At 41.0% G+C, this 19,853-nt stretch overlaps 1 long non-coding RNA gene across 1 annotated transcript; it reads right to left on the reverse strand.

Annotated features, from left to right (window-relative positions):
• Positions 1-265: 265 nt before the first annotated feature.
• Positions 266-15,042, reverse strand: LOC115522021. Its single transcript, XR_004343931.1, has 2 exons — positions 14,969-15,042; positions 266-698 (listed from the first exon to the last, which is right to left on the reverse strand). It is a non-coding gene; the product is annotated as an uncharacterized LOC115522021 (long non-coding RNA).
• Positions 15,043-19,853: the final 4,811 nt, after the last annotated feature.

Raw genomic sequence — 19,853 nt, forward strand, 5'->3', positions numbered from 1 at the left:
GACTTTCCCCATCCTCTCTCTCTTCCCTCCTGGTATCTAAGGTAAATAAATAAGCATACCTTCTGAGGTGGAGTGCCTTGGACAAAAATAATTTTGAGAAAATATTTTTTGTGTATGCCAGTTTCTTTTTTGGCCCCACATCTTGCTCTTCTTCCATAAAGCGAAGTACCTAGCTTGTGCTTTTCAAACACTGTTGCATTTGGTCCTCTTAAAAGCCCTCTGTGTCGGTATTTGCTCCATTTTGCAGACAAGAAAAAACCGAGGCTCAGAGAGATTTTTTTTAATGTTGCCAAAGCATACTACACAGAAGTGGCAGAGTGACAGTTCAGACCCAGGTCTTTTTACCCCACAGCACAAATTCTTTCCACTCTAAATCCAAGCAAAGACCATTGTCTGAACTGATATTGTGCCCACATCCAAGCATCTCTGGGGAGGGGGAGATTTTTCACTGCAGTTCAATGGGCAGAGCTCACAGTGGTCAGTGACTCCATAGGCGTTGTCAGCAAGAGCCCTGGGATTCTTCTTGTACAATCTCCTCATCATGCTCTTCTCTCAGTGGTTTAATGGCGGGTCATTGTTACTGTTTAGTTGCCTGATGGTTCTTCTCACTCCTAAATCCAAGTGACGAAGCAGATCCTGCTGTCCTTGGGATTATCCCCTCTTGATGAGTGATGACCTCAGGAGTGGAGACAGCTGACCTGCAGGCAGAGAGAGGGGGATGTCAAGGTTCCTCCAGCTCAATTTGGATTGATGAACCGGAATAATTCTGGCAGCAGGGCTCATGGAATTGGCCCTCAACCAGCAATCTTTCTCAATTTTTGTGTTGGAGTGGAGTGTTTAGGCAATTTTTTCACTTACACCCTCTCTTTTCCACTTTAGGTATTTGAAAAGCACATCACCTGGATTAGTTGTCACAGCACCAAACAATTATCGCTGAACAGAACTGCATTCACTGGCTACCTTTCCTGCTTGTATGCTCTACTTTGCAAGAATCTTTCACTTAAATAGCCTCCCAGTTCTTTATTCTGTCATCAAAATGCTATACCGGCTTCAAGGCTTCGCTAATCATCTCCAGAAAACCTCCTCCAAATCCATCTATCCAATAAATTATGGAGTATAATTATTCAAATTCTTTACAATGATAATAATAATGGTATTTCCTTAAAATTGGTCTCATTGTGTAGTTGCTTTCTTAAATAAGTAATATCTTTGGTCCAACATTTAAATGTATACCTTGTACAAATCATCAGAGTGAAAAGTAAGCTCGCCAGTACCTGACCCTTCCAGAGATATTTTAAAACACACATGCTCTTTAGGAGTGCCTGGGTGGCTTAGTCGATTAAGCGTCCAACTTCAGACCAGGTCATGATTTTGCAGTTCATGGGTTTGAGCCTCGTGTTGGGCTCTGTGCTGACAGCCAGAGCCTGGAGCCTGCTTCAAGTTCTGTGTCTCCCTCTCTCTCTGCCCCTCTCCTGCTCACGCTGTCTCTCAAAATAAGTAAACGTTAAAAATTTTTTTTTAAATAAAATATCCATGTGCTTTTTTTAAAAAAAAAAATCAAGATATGAGAATAATTGTTAACCTATATTAGCAATTATGTAAGAGATACTATGCTAAACACTTTATATGAATTATATCATTGAATCCTCCCCACAAACTTATGAGATGGGTAGTCATTATGCATATTTACAAATGAAGAAAGGAAGGCTCAGAAAAGTTAAGTAACTTGCCCATGATCACACAGGTTATAACGTGGCAGAATTGGAGCTTGGCCTCAGGCTGTCTGACTGGAGAGCCCAAGCTCTTCACCACCATGCTATATGCCTTAAAACAACTCTCTAGTGTTTCATGTACCTGTTTCTGGTTTTCCAGCTGGATGAAAGGGTACTTGGGAAGAAAGGAAGCTGTACCAGTATTGCTGAAGCAAAGTGTCATTGGGAATCAAATTCTGACTATGAGACTTACTAGCCGTGCGACCAACAGGTAAGTTTTCAAAATTCTCTGAACCACTGTTGTGGGAGAACGCTAACTGAGAGAGAGATGGAGGTGTGGTGAGGATTAGGGGAAATAAGGAATGCGAAGCACCTGGCACATAAGAGGTATTCAGAAATGGTAGGTACTTCATCAAGAGCCATGTCTTTTTTTAAAGATACATTTGCGGGCTTTTGCCCACACTGTATATTTGCACTGTCCTGTGCAGAGCTGGAAGGAAATGTCCATGTGATGTTTGAAATACTACATACAGAGTTAGGCTTTTGGATGGCAGGAAAATACCACACAGAGGTCCTGGAAAATAAACACAAGGTGAGAGGCTCTTGCACCTAATGCCAATGGGCTAGTTCAAAGTGAATGGACAGTTATTTTTTTGGCTGTTCAAAGAAATGTTACGGAGGAGTATGGAAAGAACGGCCTGAAGACTGTATGCATTATAAACCTCCTCTGAGGTCAATATGCAGAAATGGAGTGTGGAGGAAAAGGGAGACTGAGGAAATACTCAAGGACTTTGCCTGGAACATTCTTCCCCCAGATACCCTCATGGTAATTCCTTCATCTCCTTCCAGTAACTCAGACATTTCTCCTGACCTCCAACTTGCCCCCGCCCCAACTTTATTTTTAATTTTTTCATAATACTTTTCACTATCTATCACATGATACAATTATCCCATTTATTGCATTTGTTCCTCATTGTCTGACTTCAGAATGTATGCTCCTGGGGGCCAGGGTCTTTGTTTTTTTTCCCTGATGGATCCTAAGCACTCACAACAGTACCTGGCACCTGGTAGGTACTCAGTAAGTTTTTTTGGAGGAATATGTTTTTCAGATAAGGAAACAGGTTCAGTGACTTAGCCTGGATAAGTTTGCTAGTTAACAGCAGAGTCAAGACTAGAACTCCGTTTTTCTGCCTCCCAAACCAGTGGTCTTTCAACAAAATCATTTTTCAAGATAGAGAAGTATATGTCTAGGATTGAGGAATGATTTGGCTGTTGAGAAATCCAGACAAAACTGGAAACGAGTGCATATAGACAAACTAACTGAACCATAAAAGTGACAGCAGGAAAAAATCAGAGATGTGGGTGGTTGTGTTGATTTTTTTTTCCAAAAATTTGTTTAAGTACCTGAGACTCTGCTGTCAGTTTATCTAGTGAAATAAGATTCATGATCAATGTGTGGAGACGGAAATTTCAGACCTCATTATACACAAACTGAAGATTATTCTTTTGCTGTCACTGCAGCATTTGACACGCCAGTGAAAACAAAAGGAAGTCTGTCTCAGATGCCCCTTTTAGCTTTGACAGATGTGGAAATGCATGAGTTTGGGACGTTAATTTTTGGTTGGATGTTAAATGTGAGCATGTCCAGAGATGATACCACCTAGCTCACCTGGCTGAAGCCCCAATGATGCAGAGAATTTCAGTCCAGGACATCCTCCATATCCCTACTTCCTTCTCTTATCCCAAAAACAAAGGCAGCCCTCCGCCTATTTCCAGGCTAATCCTCCACCTGAGCTTTTGGTCACAGCCCCTTCTCCTGTCACTTATTCCTTCTCTTGAATCTTAAACTTGTCTTTTCCCCACAACATGCAGATATGTTCAAATCTCCTCCATGCCAAGCAAGATAATGGAAACTTCCCAATAATCTTGAATCAGTTAGCTGTTGATGTGTAACAAAGTAGCCCAAAACAATGGCTTGAAACAATAAGCATTTTTATTATTCACAAACTGGTGAGTCATCTGGGCAGTTCTGTTGAGCTGGGCCAGGCTCCCCTGACTTTAGCTGGGCCTGAAATACTGACTGCACATCCTCATGAGTTATGCAGTCAGGTGGTAGGTCGGCAGGGTGGTCAAGGATGATCTCACTCACGTGCCTGGCAATTAGCAGGTTATTAATTAGGTGAAGTGGGTCACTGGGCCACTGATCACTTATCCAGCAACTTAGCACAGGTTTGTTCTCATGATAGCCATGCAGGATTTCAAGGGAGAGAGAGGGCAGAAGTACGCAAAGCCTTTTGAACTGGCACAACATCACAAGGCCAGCCCGGGAACAAGGAAATAGACTCTACTTCTTAATGAGAGGAGCTGCAAAGTCACAGCACAAAAGGTGTGAAGTCAGGAAGGGGTGAAGAATTAGGTCGGTTTTGCAGTGTACTTTATCTCTCTTCATCCTTAAGCTTCTGCCCAAATATCTCTTTTCCAAACTTCTAGAGAGTAGCTGTCTCTTGCTTTGCCTACTTTCTTACCAACCAGTCACTCCTCACCCAAATGACTTCATCTTATTACCACTATCTCCATTTTTATGAAACTGCTCTCTTTAAAGACAACAACAATGCCTCAAATATCAAATATTATGAACTACTTTCAGCTTTCATCTTATTTAATCCCAATGCACAATTTGATCCATATGGTCATTCTCTCCTGCTTAAGACTCTCCTCCCTAAGACTCTCCTCCCTTACCTTCTATGATTCACTCTCTTTTGGGTCTCCTTCTACCCCTGACCACTCCTTCTCAGATTCCTTGGCTGGTTCATGTTCCTCCTCTGGCCAGTCAATGTCAGTGTTTCCCATGTTTTTGTTGTCTTACTTTTCCTTTTCTTCCTTCCTTCCTTTCTCTCCCTTCTCATGCTGAACTCATTCTGGAATCTAATCTAGTCAAGTGGCTACCACCTATATGTAGAGAGAGAGAGAGAGAGAGAGAGAGAGAGTATGAGCGGAGGAATGAGACAAAGGGAGAGAGAGAGAGAATTTCAAGCAGGCTCCATGCTAGGCGAGCCTGATGCAGGGTTTGATCTCATGACCCTGGGATCATGACCTGAGCTGAAGTCAAGAATGGGAACACTCAACTGACTGAGCTACCCAGGAGCCCCGCTACATGCATCTTTATTCTAACTTGTCTGTTGACCTCCAGGAATAAAGTGTCAATGCCTACTGGATGTAGCTATGGGCTCCTCAGATGTTAAGTGTGCCTAAAACTGAGCTTAATATTTCTTCCAAAATGTGAATCTATCTTCACTTTCTCTGTTAGCAGTTTTGCAACTCTTTCAAATCACTGAGCTAGAAACTGAGGACTGTCCTTAACACTTTCTGCCCTGGGCTTCCTACATCTCAGGATATTAAGTCCTATTAATTCTATCTCCCAAGCACTCTTTCAGACCCACTCCCTCCTCCCTGCTGCTCCCTGAGTTCAGGCTCTCATTCTCTATCGCCCAAGTCAGTGCTGAAGCCTTTTACCAGCTCCCCTGACTCCTTTTTGCAGCCAGAGATCTTTCTGAAACACAAATCAAACTGTGTTATTCCTTTGCCTCATACACTTCCACTGGCTTATTTCTGCCAAGATCAAATGTGAACTTTGTATTAGATAGTGATCATCATTTGCCAAAAACAAAAAGTACTCCATGCCATTTAAGAAAAAGAAATTTAGGGGTGCCCGGGTGGCTCAGTCGGTTAGGCATTCAACTTCAACTTAGGTCATGATCTCACAACTTGTGAGTTCGAGCCCCACATTGGGCTCTGGGCTGACAGCTCAGAGCCTGGAGTCTGCTTCAGATTCTGTGTCTTCATCTCTCTCTCTGCCCTTCCCCTGCTCGGGCTCTGTCTCTCTCTCTCTCTGTCAAAAATAAATAAACATTAAAAAAATTTTTTTAAAGAAAAAGAAGTTTATTTTAAAGAAAAAGGGATGGACTTTGGGTGATTATGATGTGTCAGTGAAAGTTCACCCTTGGTTTAAAAAAAAAAAGTACCATTCTGGTGAGTGATGTTGGGAGATAATGATAAAAGGATAGGCTTTGTTTGTGTGGGGACAGGTGGTATATAGGAAATCTCTGTACCTTATTCTCACTTTTGTTGTAAACCTAAAACTGCTCTAATAAAAGAAAGTATTTGTTTTTAAAAAAGGAGGATTGGGCGTCTGGGTGGCTCAGTTGGTTAAGCGTCTGACTTTGGCTCAGGCCATGATCTCTCAGTTCATGAGTTCAAGCCCTACTTTGGGCTGTCTGCTGTCACCATGGATCCTGCTTCAGATTCTCTGCCTCCCTCTCTCTCTGCCCCTCCCCTGCTTCTGCTCTCTCTCTCTCAAAAATAAACATTAAAAATTTTTTAATAAAAAAAAAATAAAAATAAAAAAGAAGAAGGAACCATGAATAAAGGAAGGAAGGACTTTCACGAAGGAAGAAGTGCAGCTAAGCAGCAGGGGAGTTGCTAAGGATAATATCCCATGTCTGCTGGCTCCTCTCTTGCTGCCTTTAGTATCTCTGCTTCTTACTGTGACTCTACCCCATTCCCCTTCAGATTCCTCCCTACCCTCTCCTCACCACCCCCACAAGTTCATCAAGGCACATTGCCCCCACAGGCATTCTTTTTTTTTTTTAATGTTTATTTATTTATTTTGAGACAAAGTGCAAGAGAGAGCAGGTGAGGGCAGAGAGAGAGGAAGAGAGAATCCCAAGCAGCCAACGTGGGGCTCAATCCCACGAACCATCAGAGCATGACCTGAGCTGAAATCAAGAGTCAGAAGCTTAATGGACTGAGTCACCTGGGTGCCCTGAGAAAGGAAATCTGATTGGCTTAGCTCATGGGTCAAGTAAGGTCATGCAGACAAAATATGACAGCCTGAGGTTCACACCTTCAGTAGGATCTCTAGAGAGGAATGTTCTCAAAGACAGTGTGGGCTGAGAGGCAACTAGACAGGTCCACTATATTGCTTAATACAGCACAGCATTTTTCTAGTATCAGGTCCAGTTCTTCTCCACTGCTATGCACTATCCACTCCAACTACATAGAACTATTCTTCATCGCTTGATATGTTGTGCTGTTTCTCATATGCTATTCTCAATACCTGCCATATTCTTCCCCTCCTTAACTCCTAGAAATCTCCTCTTTACTTTTTAATGGCCAGCTCAAATGTCACCTCATCTATAAAGCACACCCTTGCCCCTGTCAGTTGCTCTCTTCTCTGGAAATGCTTAGCACTTTGCACATAGCTCTATTTGACTATATATCACACCAAACTGAAACTGTTCGCCCCTCTGCTAGATTATGGGGTTTTTTTTGAGGGGGGAGGGTTGTTTGTTTGTTTTTTAATTTGCAGGCACTATTCCCAACATCCGGTGTAATATTGGGTTCACACTTAGAGATCTAAAAAGTTTGTTGAATGGATGAAGATGTGAATGGCCAAAGTCTCTACATCAGTGGTTTTCAAAGTGTGCTCCTGAATCAGTAGCATCAGCATCATTTGAGAACATGTTAGAAATACAAATTCTTGGGCCCCATCACAGAGCTACTGAATCAAAAGCTCTGAACGTAAGTGCGGTAGGCAGAATATTGGACCTATCCAAAGATATCCACGTCCTAATCCCTGAAAACTGTTAATATCTTATGTTACAAGGCAAGGAGGAATTAAAGTTGCAGATGGAATTAAGACTGCTAGTTGGCTGACTTTAAAATAGATTATACAAAGTGGGCCCAATGCAATCACAAGGGTCCTTAAATGAGGAGACAGTAAAGTCAGAACCAAACAGACAGGCATCATAAAAATGACTTGACAGCCACTGTTGGCTTTGAAGATGGAAGGGGAATTCTAACCAAGGAATGTGAGCTAGAAGCTGGATAAAGGCAAGAAAACAGATTCACCTTTGGAGCCTCCAGAATGGAACTCAGCCTACTGAAACCTTGATTTTTACACAGTGAGACCCATTTTGGAATTCTGACTTCCACCACTATAAGATAACAAATTTGTGTTGTTTTAAGCCATGAACTATGATGATTTGTTACAGCAGCCACAGGAAACGAATACAATAAGGCCCTGCAATGTGTGTTTAGCAAGTTTCCTCCCACCATGCACTCTAGCACCTGGTACTATGCCTGCTACAAATCTCCTCCTTTGTTGTATTAGTTTCTTTAACTGTCTCTGTACTGTTCACCACTGCATCCTAGCTCCTAGCCCAGCGCTGGTGCTCAATAGCCATAGTAAGTAATACTGAGGATGTCTTTGAGTGCTGTTCTAGGCACTTTACATGACTTATCTCACTTGGTCCTTATGAAGTAGGTAATATTATCATCCCATATTTTATGCACCAGTAAACTCATGCACAGAGAACGAAAGCAACTTGCCCAAGGTCCCCCAGCTAGTAAGTGGCAGAGCCAGGATTTAAATTCACTCTCACTCCAGAGTCCATGCTCAAATGCTATGCTATGTGGTTTCTAGGCAGGGTACAGTGTAATTGGCGAGTGAATCAATAAAAAATACTAAACAGTAAGTCTCACCTGAGAACTTTAAAAGGATGTTTGGGAAGCAGTAGCAGCGTTCTTAAGACAATGTCATCCCAGGGGAGAAGACACATTCCCACTTGTGTGCAGGTGGAACAGAGCATCTGGAAAGACAACCGGGGTGGGAGGGAAGGCTGGACTGGCTACAGATGGCAGAGGGTACGACTGGAGGGGTGTGCCTTGGGTAGGGATGGTGGCTCCCAGGAATGAGGCAGGTGGGAATTGAAAGGTAACAAATGAAGCAGGACTGCACCTGGCTTTTCACCACATTATCACCAGCATCTAGCCTAGGCTGGACCCTTAGAGGCCCAGAGCCCAATCCGCAATATACATTTGCTTAATCAAAGGGATTTTTAATGTGAAATTGTTCTAGGATCTTCAGGCATTTGTTCCAAGGTGTTCAAGAAAGATCTCTGGATTCACCAGAACGTTCAGCCGTGACACAGATAATATGAGGGGAAAGGTTGAACCAAAAATCAACGAACTGGAGGACATGGAGACAGGGAAGTACTGATAGAACAGCTTCTGGTCAGTGGCCAAGACCCAGGGTTCAAGGAGAGTGAGGCCATTCCCAGTCAGGGACCTGCAGGCCTAGCTGAATTATGGGATTCCAGTATGTATTCCGTGCCCACGTGTCAGGCATGGAGCTAAAAGCATGGTGCTTTCCCACTGGAGCTCATTGAAGCAAAGTGTCCCCATATGAGGGCAGAGCACAGGAAGAGGAAACCAAGGGCAGCAGACCATTTTAATTTCATTTCACTGTAGTTTTAGTTTCATTACCAAGATAAGGTCCTAGTCCTTTTTGTTGTTGTTGTTTGTTTTTGTTTTTTAACTACAATGAAATTTGGGAAATCCATTTCAAGTGGTTCTACCTTCAGTGACCTTCCAGTATCAAATTTTCTGTGTTACTTTTCAGGGAACATTGCCTCTGGCCCCACTGCTCTATGTAGTACAGTGGGTAGATTGCTCAGTGGGCCCAGCTGCCCGGAAGCTGGGGAACGCAGAGAAGTGGACCCTGCAACATGCCTAGAACTCAGTGTTGGGTTGAGAAGGGTGTCATGGGAAGAGGACAGCATTTGGTGCTAGATGGTCCTAGGTTTTAAATCCCACTCAAGCTGTGTGATATTGGGCAAGTTACTCAACTTTTCTAAGCCATAGTTTCCTCAACTGTATTGCAGGACTACTAATCTTGCCAGACTGGGCTATTGGAAAATTAACAGATGATCATCTCTGTCAAGCAGCCACCAATGTTAGTTTCCAACTGAGGGTGTCACTTGTACCCTGAGACCCACTTTCTATTAATGTGTAATGATTATTTTTTAAAATTATAAAGAAAACAAAATGAGAAGAAGCAATGCTCAAGTTTCTGCTTCAGTCCTCTTTTTCTTCTTTAGATCCTTTATCCTCCTTGTATTCTCACTTCCCAGCCCCTAGACATACCACCTTTCTAGAAGCACAGAGCCTGAATATAATCTAGAGGTTTTATACCCCTAATAACGTTTTAGCTTTTTCTGTGTAGAGGGCTTGGTAGTTGAAGTTCAGAGAGGTTAAGTTACCCGGCCAAGGTCACATAGCTAACAAGTATAAGAGCCAAGATTGAAAGCCAGATCACTCTGACCATAAAGCTAGAGCTCTTTCCTGAACAGGCTGTTTCCTCTTTAGTGGCAACAATTTCTCAAAGCAGGTTCTGGCTCAAAAAGTAACCCAGGGCTTGTTGGAGGGATAGAAACAGAGCACCCTTTCCAATCAAACATAGGACACTAAGAATTCACATCAGGAGGAGCTCAAGCATGGAGCATCGTCATCCCAGAAGGTAGAGAACACTGCAGGGAGGAATAGTACTTTGTAGACAGACAGGCCCGGTTAGAATCCACTTGCTAGCTGGATGATTTTGAGCGAAGTTACTCAACCTTTCACTTTCCCAATCTCCTGTAAATTGGGAATAAAATGAACATTACCAACTTCAGAGGGTTGTAAGGGGATCAGGTGGATATAAGGTTTAAAAAACAGCTTAGGGGTGCCTGGGTGGCTCTGCCAGTTAAGCGTCTGACTTCAGCTCAGGTGATGATCTCGTGATCTGGTCCATGAGTTCAAGTCCCACATCAGGCTCTGGGCGACAGCTCAGCCTGGAGCCTGCTTCAGATCCGTGTCTCCCTCGCTCTATGTTCCTCCCCACTCACACTCTGTCTCTCTCTCTCAAAAATAAAATGAAAATATAAAAAAAATTTTAAAGAGCTTAGTACAAGGCGCAGCACATGTCCTCAATATACACCATAATTCGGCCTACTGAGAATGTAAGAGGCTCTGTTCCTCACCTATACCTGAGGGGACATGTGCTGGAATACATAACCTGAACACAAATGCATCTAGAAGAAATATAGACAAATGTAATACAACAATCAAGTGAAAAATTTGCGTATGCTTATTCTTTTCACTTGAACAGAGAAACTCAGGCAATTAATGTTTGGAAAGGAATGTGAGGCAAACAGAATGAAGTCAAGTATTCCCCCCATATTAACATGTGACCCCACAGCCTCCAGGGCCATTTTGGTTGTGCTAAGAAGACCATGCCCAGAGTGCCTCATTAAAACTTTACTAACAATAGCTCTACCACCCATGAAAAACTGTTTTCTTCTCCCTTCCTGTGAAATCACCCCAGTTGCCTCTGAAGAGAGACCCTCAAATAAACAATATTGAAGTATAATTAATACTGTTCCTTCCTCAGTTTCTTACTTTGTTGTACACCTTCATGGTATTCTACCATGCTGGGAATTCCATGCTGGAAATACTTGCACCTCACCCCAGGCTTTGCTGGTTTATTCCATCTTTCTCTTCAGGGGCAGCTGGCAGAAACTTTCTGGAAAGTAGAATTAGCATGAAATCTATCAAGGTTTTCACCAGTACTTTGACCTTGTAATTTTCTTTTAACATGGATTTTAGTGTGGGTGCCTCTGTCCAGGAAACCAGAAGAATAATATTTCTGTTTGAGGAGAACTGGAATCATAAGTCTTAGTTATAGAAGAACTGAGACTCGGTGATATGGGGACTACACAGCCAGGCAGTGCCTCAGTGATTCAAGAAGCTTTTTTCTCTTTCACCTGGTCAACTGGCATATCAGTTGTCATAGCCTTTCTGCATTGTGACATCTTGTTTTCCTTAGGAAAATAATTTTTCATTTGGAATTCTCATATTCCCATTATTGGTGGCAATGCTATCAGAACCCTTTTCACAACAATCTATTCTGGGCCATATCTCTATTTCTGTATCGATTCTTAGTGCATTATCCTGACTCCAAGCCACCCAAGAAAGTCAGAGTCTGCACCAAGTCTGCCTCCAGGGTACTTGTGAAAGCACATTTAGCATGTCCTACTTCCTCTCAGCTCTCTGTCTTTGACACGGGTCTCTCTTCTAGCAGGTTGTATGTAAGGCAATGAAGTCTCTTTGGAGATATTCTCTGCGTTTAAAAAAGTGTATTATCAGTGAGTATCAGTTATAATGAGGCATTTTAGTGTGGCTGGATAATGCTGGAACCAAAGAACAGTGGCCTCTCTGCTGAGATCGTGGCTGCTACATTTCATTAATCCAAGTCAGGGTGCTAAGTTGATTTTCAACTTGATTGACAGAACCCTTTCAGCATAAACCCTGGAAAACTATTAGGAGGAAAGAATCCCATCGAGGCATTCTGCTTATAATAGTTTAATGCAGAAGTGCATTTGATCAGCAGCATGCTGAGCTCATATCACTTCCAGAGTGAGTAGCAATGTGGTTCCAGTGTCATTTAACACAACCAATTATGGTACATCCTGACAACATTTGAAACAGAATTGGATTAAGAAAAATGCACTCTCAAGACTGTGGTCTGAGAGGCAAAATACTAGACTTTCAGTGGATCTCATTTTTGCCTCTCTTTCATTATAAGAACAACTGAAGAAAAGAAGAAGAAGAAGAAGAAGAAGAAGAAGAAGAAGAGAAGAAGAAGAAGAAGAAGAAGGAGGAGGAGGAGGAGGAGGACGACGACGAGACGAGGAGTGATAAGAAGGAAGAGGAGGAGGAGGAGATGAAAAGAACACTTTTAGGAGTAAGAGGCTGAGAGAGAGCATAAAAAGCAAGATGTAACTGCAATTGATGACCTCTCCCTTACTTCAGTAACTTCAGTACTCTTTCTGTTGCTGCAAATCTCCTACATACAAGAGTCAGATAGTCTTTCTTCAAGTACCAGATTCACTTCCCAAAATCAGAGAATGCATTTCTCACCCTTCCTCGCCATTCTTATCCCCTAAAAGAAGCACCAGTTCTAATGAGTAAAAGTCCCTGTGATATAAAACATAAGCCATAAAGCTACCACTGTGTTCAGAAGGTTCTACTCCAGGGGCAATATTGAGTGATCTATGGACCAACAGAGGGATGTCTTCAAGATATTTCACATCTTAAGAGGATCAGGTAGTCAGTGTTATCTTCTGAATTAACCAGCCACAAATTTCACTGGGATAATACAACTGGAGTACCTGTCCAGGAAATAGAATATCAAATACCTTCTTTAAAAAAAGTTTTTACTGAGTTATTAGAATAAAAAGGTGATATATGTTCAATGCAAAAAGAAATCAGAAAATATAGAAGAAAGCAATGAAAAATAAGGATATCATCCAGAGACAAGCACTCTTTATTTTCTGGCACCACCTACACACATATTTAGAAACAAAAAAGTTATCAGATCCCTTCCTTTTGTTCCTCTTTGAAATTATACTGAAACATGACCCTGAATATAAAACTTTAATGTGACTAAGAATCGTCTGGGGTATTTTAAATATTTGAATGGCTGGTCCCCACATCTAGAGATTCTGCATCAAGAAGAAAGGCGTAAGACCCAGGAATATGCATTTTATCAAGTGTTACAAGTGATATTGATGCTGACAGTTCTCCAACTACACTTTAGGAAATATACATCTTTGCAAATATACATCTTTTGTCTGATGATTTTCTTAAGATAAAGTTCTAAAAATAAACGCTTCATTTTGGCAGAGGCTATGCCATGCAGCATTTCAACAATCTACCTTATTTGTAGTTATCTTGTTGATAAAAAAAGGTTGGGTCATGAAGACAGGAATATATTCCAAGGCAGGAACGACATTTGAGGCACTGGTGAACAGGGTAAATCAGTCCAAGGGCCCTCAGAATCAGCCTTTCAGGTGTCTGTGGGATGCATACATCCTCTTCAAACAACCCCTTGGCTCTTTCGTGGAGCCTGACAATGAGAAGAGTTGAGGAGGGTTGGGGCAAGACACATGGTAAGAGTGGACTTAGTATCTTGGCTGGAGAAGCTGGTTCCTGAGAGGGGAGGGTGCCTGCCACTGCCATTTGCACAGGAGATTGCTGCCAACAAGGGATCACCAACCAAGAAAGCTCCATTACTAATCTCCACTTGTATAAAATTCCCATTTGACTGGCATTCTGTTTCCAAAAATTTGAGAGAAGAAAGTAAGAAAGGATACAGGTATTTCTCCATTTCCTGGATATGAGTGTGCTTAAGAAAATGTACACACAGGGGCACTCAGTGGGTTAAGTATCAGATTCAGCTCAGGTCATGATCTTGTGGTTTGTGAGTTCCAGCCCCATGGGCTCTGCGCTGCCAGTGTGGAATCTGCTTGGGATTTTCTCTCTTGTCTCTCTGCCCCTCCCCGACTTGCACTTTCTCTCTCTCTCAGAATGAATAAACAAACAAACAAACAAACAAACAAATACATAAATAAGGGGGTGTCTGGGTGGCTCAGTCAGTTGAGTGTGCAACTTTGGTTTAGATCACGATCTCACAGTGTGTGAGTTTGAGCCCCACGTTGGGCTCTGTGCTGACAGCTCAGAGCCTGGATCCTGCTCTGGATTCTGTGTCTCCTCTCTCTGCCCCTGCCCCCCTCATGCTCACTCTCTCCCTCAAAAATAAACATTAAATTTTAAAACATTTCAAAAAAAGAAAGTGTACATACGCTCACTCATGGGAACAAAGGCAGACATACATTCCCTTGCTATAAGCTTTGTGTAAAAAATAATTTTGCCCAAGGCCAAAATATATGGAAATCAACCAAGGCATCCAATTTCAATCATTATAAAGAAAAAATGTTGTCTTCAATTTTGGAGGGTGTTATTGAAGTATGAAATACACAAAAGAAAGTATTCAAATCACAAGTTACTCAACATGCCGGTAAAAATTAGCATCCAGAGCAAGAATATCCCAATCCCAGACATCCCCTAGTTCCAGTTTGTGGTCAGTATTCTCCCCAGAGGTAGTCACCATCCTGATTTCTAACAGTTTTAATTGGTTTGACCTGTTTTTGAGCTTTATATAAATGGTACATATAATGTATATCCTCTTTCAGAGTTTTTTTTTACTAGATTTTATAAATCATTAATCTAACTCCTCATGTCATGTACAGACATGTCACGATATTGAAGCAGAAATATCCCCCCAAAAGAAATTTAAAAGTGTATACTTTAAATAAGCCATTGTCCATTTGTGCCATTAACATTGAATGCCTTTATCTAAATTAAGACCAGCTGAATTTCTTGGGCCCTTGCGCCTATCCATAGTAAGTAATAAGGATCCTAAAAGGCTACTCCCCAGGGTGCATGACATTATGAGAGACAATATAATGTGGTGGAAAAAAGATAAGCTTTGGAACCATATTTAACTGAGTTAAAATAGAATCATCTCCACTTACCAGCCATACTATCTTTATGAAGCCACATAATCTCTCTGGGGCTCAAACACATATTTGTTTTTTAGTTGCTTCTATGCCTGTAAAATGGGGAAAATATCTCATTAGGTTGCTGTGAAAATTAAATTAAGATCACAAATGTAAAGTACTTGGCATATAATAAGTGCCCTATACCTGTTCATTCTTTTTCTCCTTTCAGAGACCAAACCTGGATTTCAAATTTATAGCCTGATATGTACATACAACGTAAAAAATATTTTCTTTTTCTTTTTGAATAAATGTATTTTCAATGGCAACTATTTGAACCACTAACTAGCAAGTTTAACATCATTTGGAAACCAGGTTTGTGATCCAAGGGAATTTAAGACACAGAGTCTTACAGAACTGAGAAATGTCACTGTTCATTCTTTGGAAACCTGTCTGGCTTCATGTCCCTCACATATCCCACCATGCCAGCCTAGCTGTTTATTTTTTAATGATTTCTATTGTAAAACCATTGTTACCTCAGCTTCCTGTGACGGCCTAAGAGCACACAAAATCCTCATTTTCCAACAAGGGCACAAAGCATCCAATGTACTTCCTGTGACATTATTTTATTAACAGCCATTATGCCAATCAATTTATAATGGCCTTTCATTTAGACACGTGCATGATTGTGTAACAATCATGTGATTTCTGCATTTTCACCAGTATACATATTAAATCTCTGACAGATTGCTAATGAGCTGATGTTGGAATTACAATTACAGAGTAGTCTGTTATCATTTGTCCATTCACAGTTTCCTCACCAGCCCATCTGTGCTCGGAACAGAGCCACCACAGAGCACGCAGGCTGGGACAGTTCCTCCATTTACACCTTTTGCCTTCAGAGGCCTCTGGGAAGCCTTGTCCCTAATTAAACATTTTAACAAACATATTGCCAGCTTTCTAACACTGTTATTAAGCTGCTCTCTTTTGTTAGGAAAGGTGCTGTTTGTCAGCAGTTTGTAGATTTAGATATTTACTGTGTGTTTCTGTAGCCCTGCAAAATATTTGTGTTTTTAAAACAATTCAATTAGTATGTTATGCATGCATGTACCAGCATGCACAGTACATACGGTATACATTCTATCAAAATCCCGTATAATTATTCAGACTCTCAAGGAAAGACAAAGAAACATGGTGCATTTTTATGGACACACAGACTTCTCTACAGAACAAGGTGGAACTGTTGAATACTCGAAGGTTGAATACTTTAAGGTTGGAACTGTTAAAGTGATCAGATTGAGATCATGGTTTAGATAGTTTGGAGCAAAGGTAAAGTATCTTTTACCTGAAATGTCTGCATAATTAGAATACACTAAAAAAGAATCAGATTTCCCTGGTGGAATATACATAGTTAGGGGAGAGATGTATCCTTGTACTAAGGGTTTAATTATTAGAGTGGTGGTTCTCAGTGTGGATGTGGTTGAGGGTAAATGGGGAAGGGGGACCATGGAGTCAACTGAGAAGCTTTTGTGATATACTCTCCCACACCACCGTCAAATTGAGACATTCCTCATTACACCCAGATAAGAATTACTGCTCCAGTGCTCTGAGAGAATGAGAGACAACAGAGCTGAGAGCTTCCTGCCCAGGAAAGGGCTCTCCAATCATTAGTCTTGGAAATGGGTGCATTTTCACTCTTCCCAGGGCTGAGTGTAGACAAAGCTGGTCCCTCTGGTAAAAGCCATGTAATGTTTTTTAGACTAAGTCACTCCCTAACACGGAGAGGCCTGAGACCTTCACCACTAAGAGAGGAGTAATAATTCCTGGGAGTCCAGCTCCTTGGAGATCAGAAGGTGACTCTCACTGCTGCTATAGAATGATTTCCACCAGTGATACTGTGACAGAGAGACTGTGAGATGTATCTCCCAATGTGAAAGTTTTGTGGTCACTTATTCTGAAATGTTAATGGAAATTTTGATACTTTGATTTAATTCTTGAATAAAATACAAGCAGGTCTGAGGGAGATAACAGAAATCATAAGGCAAGATTCTTGGGGCACCTGGATGGCTCAGTCAGTTAAGCATCCTACTCTTGATTTTGGCTCAGGTCATGATCTCATGGTTCTTGAGTTCAAGCCCTGCATTGGGCTCTGTGCTGACAGCACAGAGCCTGCTTGGGATTCTGTCTCCCTCTCTCTCTGCCCCTTCCCCACTTGCTCTCCTCTCTCTCTCTCTCTCTCAAATAAAAATAAACAACAAAAAAAGCAAGGTCATTGTCCTAAGAGAACTTGCATACTAGACAGCTAACACACATACATAAAACCATATGCAGTATCTAACATCACAGGGTAGCCAATGCTAAGAGCACAAATGCAGGGGAGTTCAGAGGCTGAAGACATCACTTCTACAGAGGTTGGATTAGGACTTGGTGCTTGAGAGCAGGAGAGAAGACATTGTGAGCTGGGACAATAGTGGGAAAGGACAGGAATATCTGAGGGATCCTGAATAGGCTGCTTTGGCTAGAGCAGAAGTTTGTGATGGAAAACTGAGAAAGGAAGGTTTTAAAGGTACAGGGTCATTCTGTCGAGGCTAAAGAATTGTACTTTATCTGGGTTTGTTTTGTTTTAGTTAATTGGCTTACTTATTTTTTCCTTTTAGATATATTTTCAGAGCAGTTTGGGGTTCACAGTAAATTTGATCATAAAGAACAGAGAGTTCCCATATACTCCTTGTCTCCACACATACACTATCAACCTCTATCAGCCTCCCCCACTATCAACCTCTCCCACTAGGTGGTACATTTGTTACAAAGGATGAACCTACCACATTGTCAAACGATCAATCTACATTTACATATCATTATCACCCAAACTTTACAGTTTATATTAGGGTTCACTCTTGGTATTATGCATTACATGAGTTCTGACAAATGCATAATGACATGTATCCACCATAAAGCACCATATAGAGTAGTTTCACTGCCCCTGAAATCCTCTGTGCTTCACCTGTACATCCTTCCTTCTCCACTAACCCTAAAACCCTAAGCCCTAGCAACCACTGATCTTTTTACTGTCTCCATTGTTTCTTTTCTTTTCTTTACTTTTCTTTTCTTTTTTTTAAAAATTTTTTTTTCAACGTTTATTTATTTTTGGGACAGAGAGAGACAGAGCATGAACGGGGGAGGGGCAGAGAGAGAGGGAGACACAGAATCGGAAACAGGCTCCAGGCTCCGAGCCATCAGCCCAGAGCCCGACGCGGGGCTCGAACTCACGGACCGTGAGATCGTGACCTGGCTGAAGTCGGACGCTTAACCGACTGCGCCACCCAGGCGCCCCTCTTTTCTTTTTGTACAGGATATTATATTGTTGGAAACACACAGTATATAGCCTTTTCAGATTGGCTTCCTTCACTTGGTAATATGCATTTAAGTCTCCTTCATGTCTTTTCATTGCTTGATAACTCATTTCTGTTTAATGCTGAATGATATTCCATTGTCTGGACATACCACAGTTTATTTATCCGCTTACCCACTGAAGGACATCTTGATTATTTCCAAGTTTTGGCAATTATGAATAAAGTTGCTATGAACATCCATGAGCAGTTTTAGTGTGGGCATAAATTTTTAACTTCTTTGGGTAAATACTAGTAAGTGTGTTTGCTGGATCTCACGTTAAGAATACACTTAATTTTTTTTTAGAAACTGGCAATCTATCTTCCAAAGTGGCTGTACTATTTTGCATTCCCACCAGCAGTAAGTGAGAGTTCCTTTTGCTCCATATCTTCACCAGCACTGGTGTTATCAGTGTTCTGGATTTTGGCCAAATAGGTGTGTAGTGGTATCACATTGTTTTAATTTGCGTTTCCATAATGACATGATGTGAAGCATCTTTTCATATACTTATTTGTCATCTATATATCTTCTTTCATGAGGTGTCCAGGTCTTTGGTCCATTTTTTAATTGGGTTTGTTTTTATTGTTGAATTTTAGGAGTTCTTTACATATTTTGAATAACAATCCTTTATCAGATATGTCTATTGCAAATATCTTCTCTTAGTGTGCAGCTTGCCTTCTCATTCTCTTGACATTGTCTTTTATAGAGCAAAAAAAATTTTTTTAAATTTTAATGAAATCCAGTTTATCAATTATTTCTTTTATGGATCAGGATTTTGGTATATATAAAAAGTCACCACCAAATTCAAGGTCACCTAGATTTTCTCCCATGTTATCTTCCAGGAATTTTATAGTTTTGTGTTTTACATTTAGGTCTATGATCCATTTTGAGTTAATTTTTGTGAACGGGGGTAAGATCTGTGTCTAGATTCAGTTTTGGGTGTGTGGGAGGGGTTTGCATGTGGATGGTTAGTTGTTCTAGCATCATTTGTTGAAATGACTATCTTTCTTTATTGTATTGCCTTTACTCCTTTGCCAGAGATCAGTTGACTGTATTTGTGTGAGTCTATTTCTGGGCTCTCTATCCTGTTCCATTGATTCGTCTATTATTTCACCAGTACCATCCTGTCTTGATTACTTCAGCTTTACAGTAACTCTAAATTGGGAAGTGTCAGTCTTCCAACTCTGTTCTTCTCCTTTAATATTGTGATGGTTATTCTGGATCTTTTGCCTCTCCACATAAATTTTTGAATCAGTTTGTCAATATTCACAAAATAACCTGCTAGAATTTTTATTAGGATTGCATTGAATCTATAGATCAAATTGAAAATAACTGGCATCTTGACAATATTGAATCTTCCCATCCTTGAACATGGAAGATCTGTCCATTTATTTTCTTTGATATCTTTTTAATAGTCTTGTAGTTTCCTCATATAGATCTTGTACATACTTTGTTAGATTAATACCTAAATATTTCATTTTGGGGGATGCTAATGTAAATAGTATTGTATTTTTAATTTCAAATTTGATTT

This window comes from Lynx canadensis, chromosome C1, assembly GCF_007474595.2.
Source record: "Lynx canadensis isolate LIC74 chromosome C1, mLynCan4.pri.v2, whole genome shotgun sequence".
Classification (NCBI taxonomy): Eukaryota; Metazoa; Chordata; class Mammalia; order Carnivora; family Felidae; genus Lynx; species Lynx canadensis.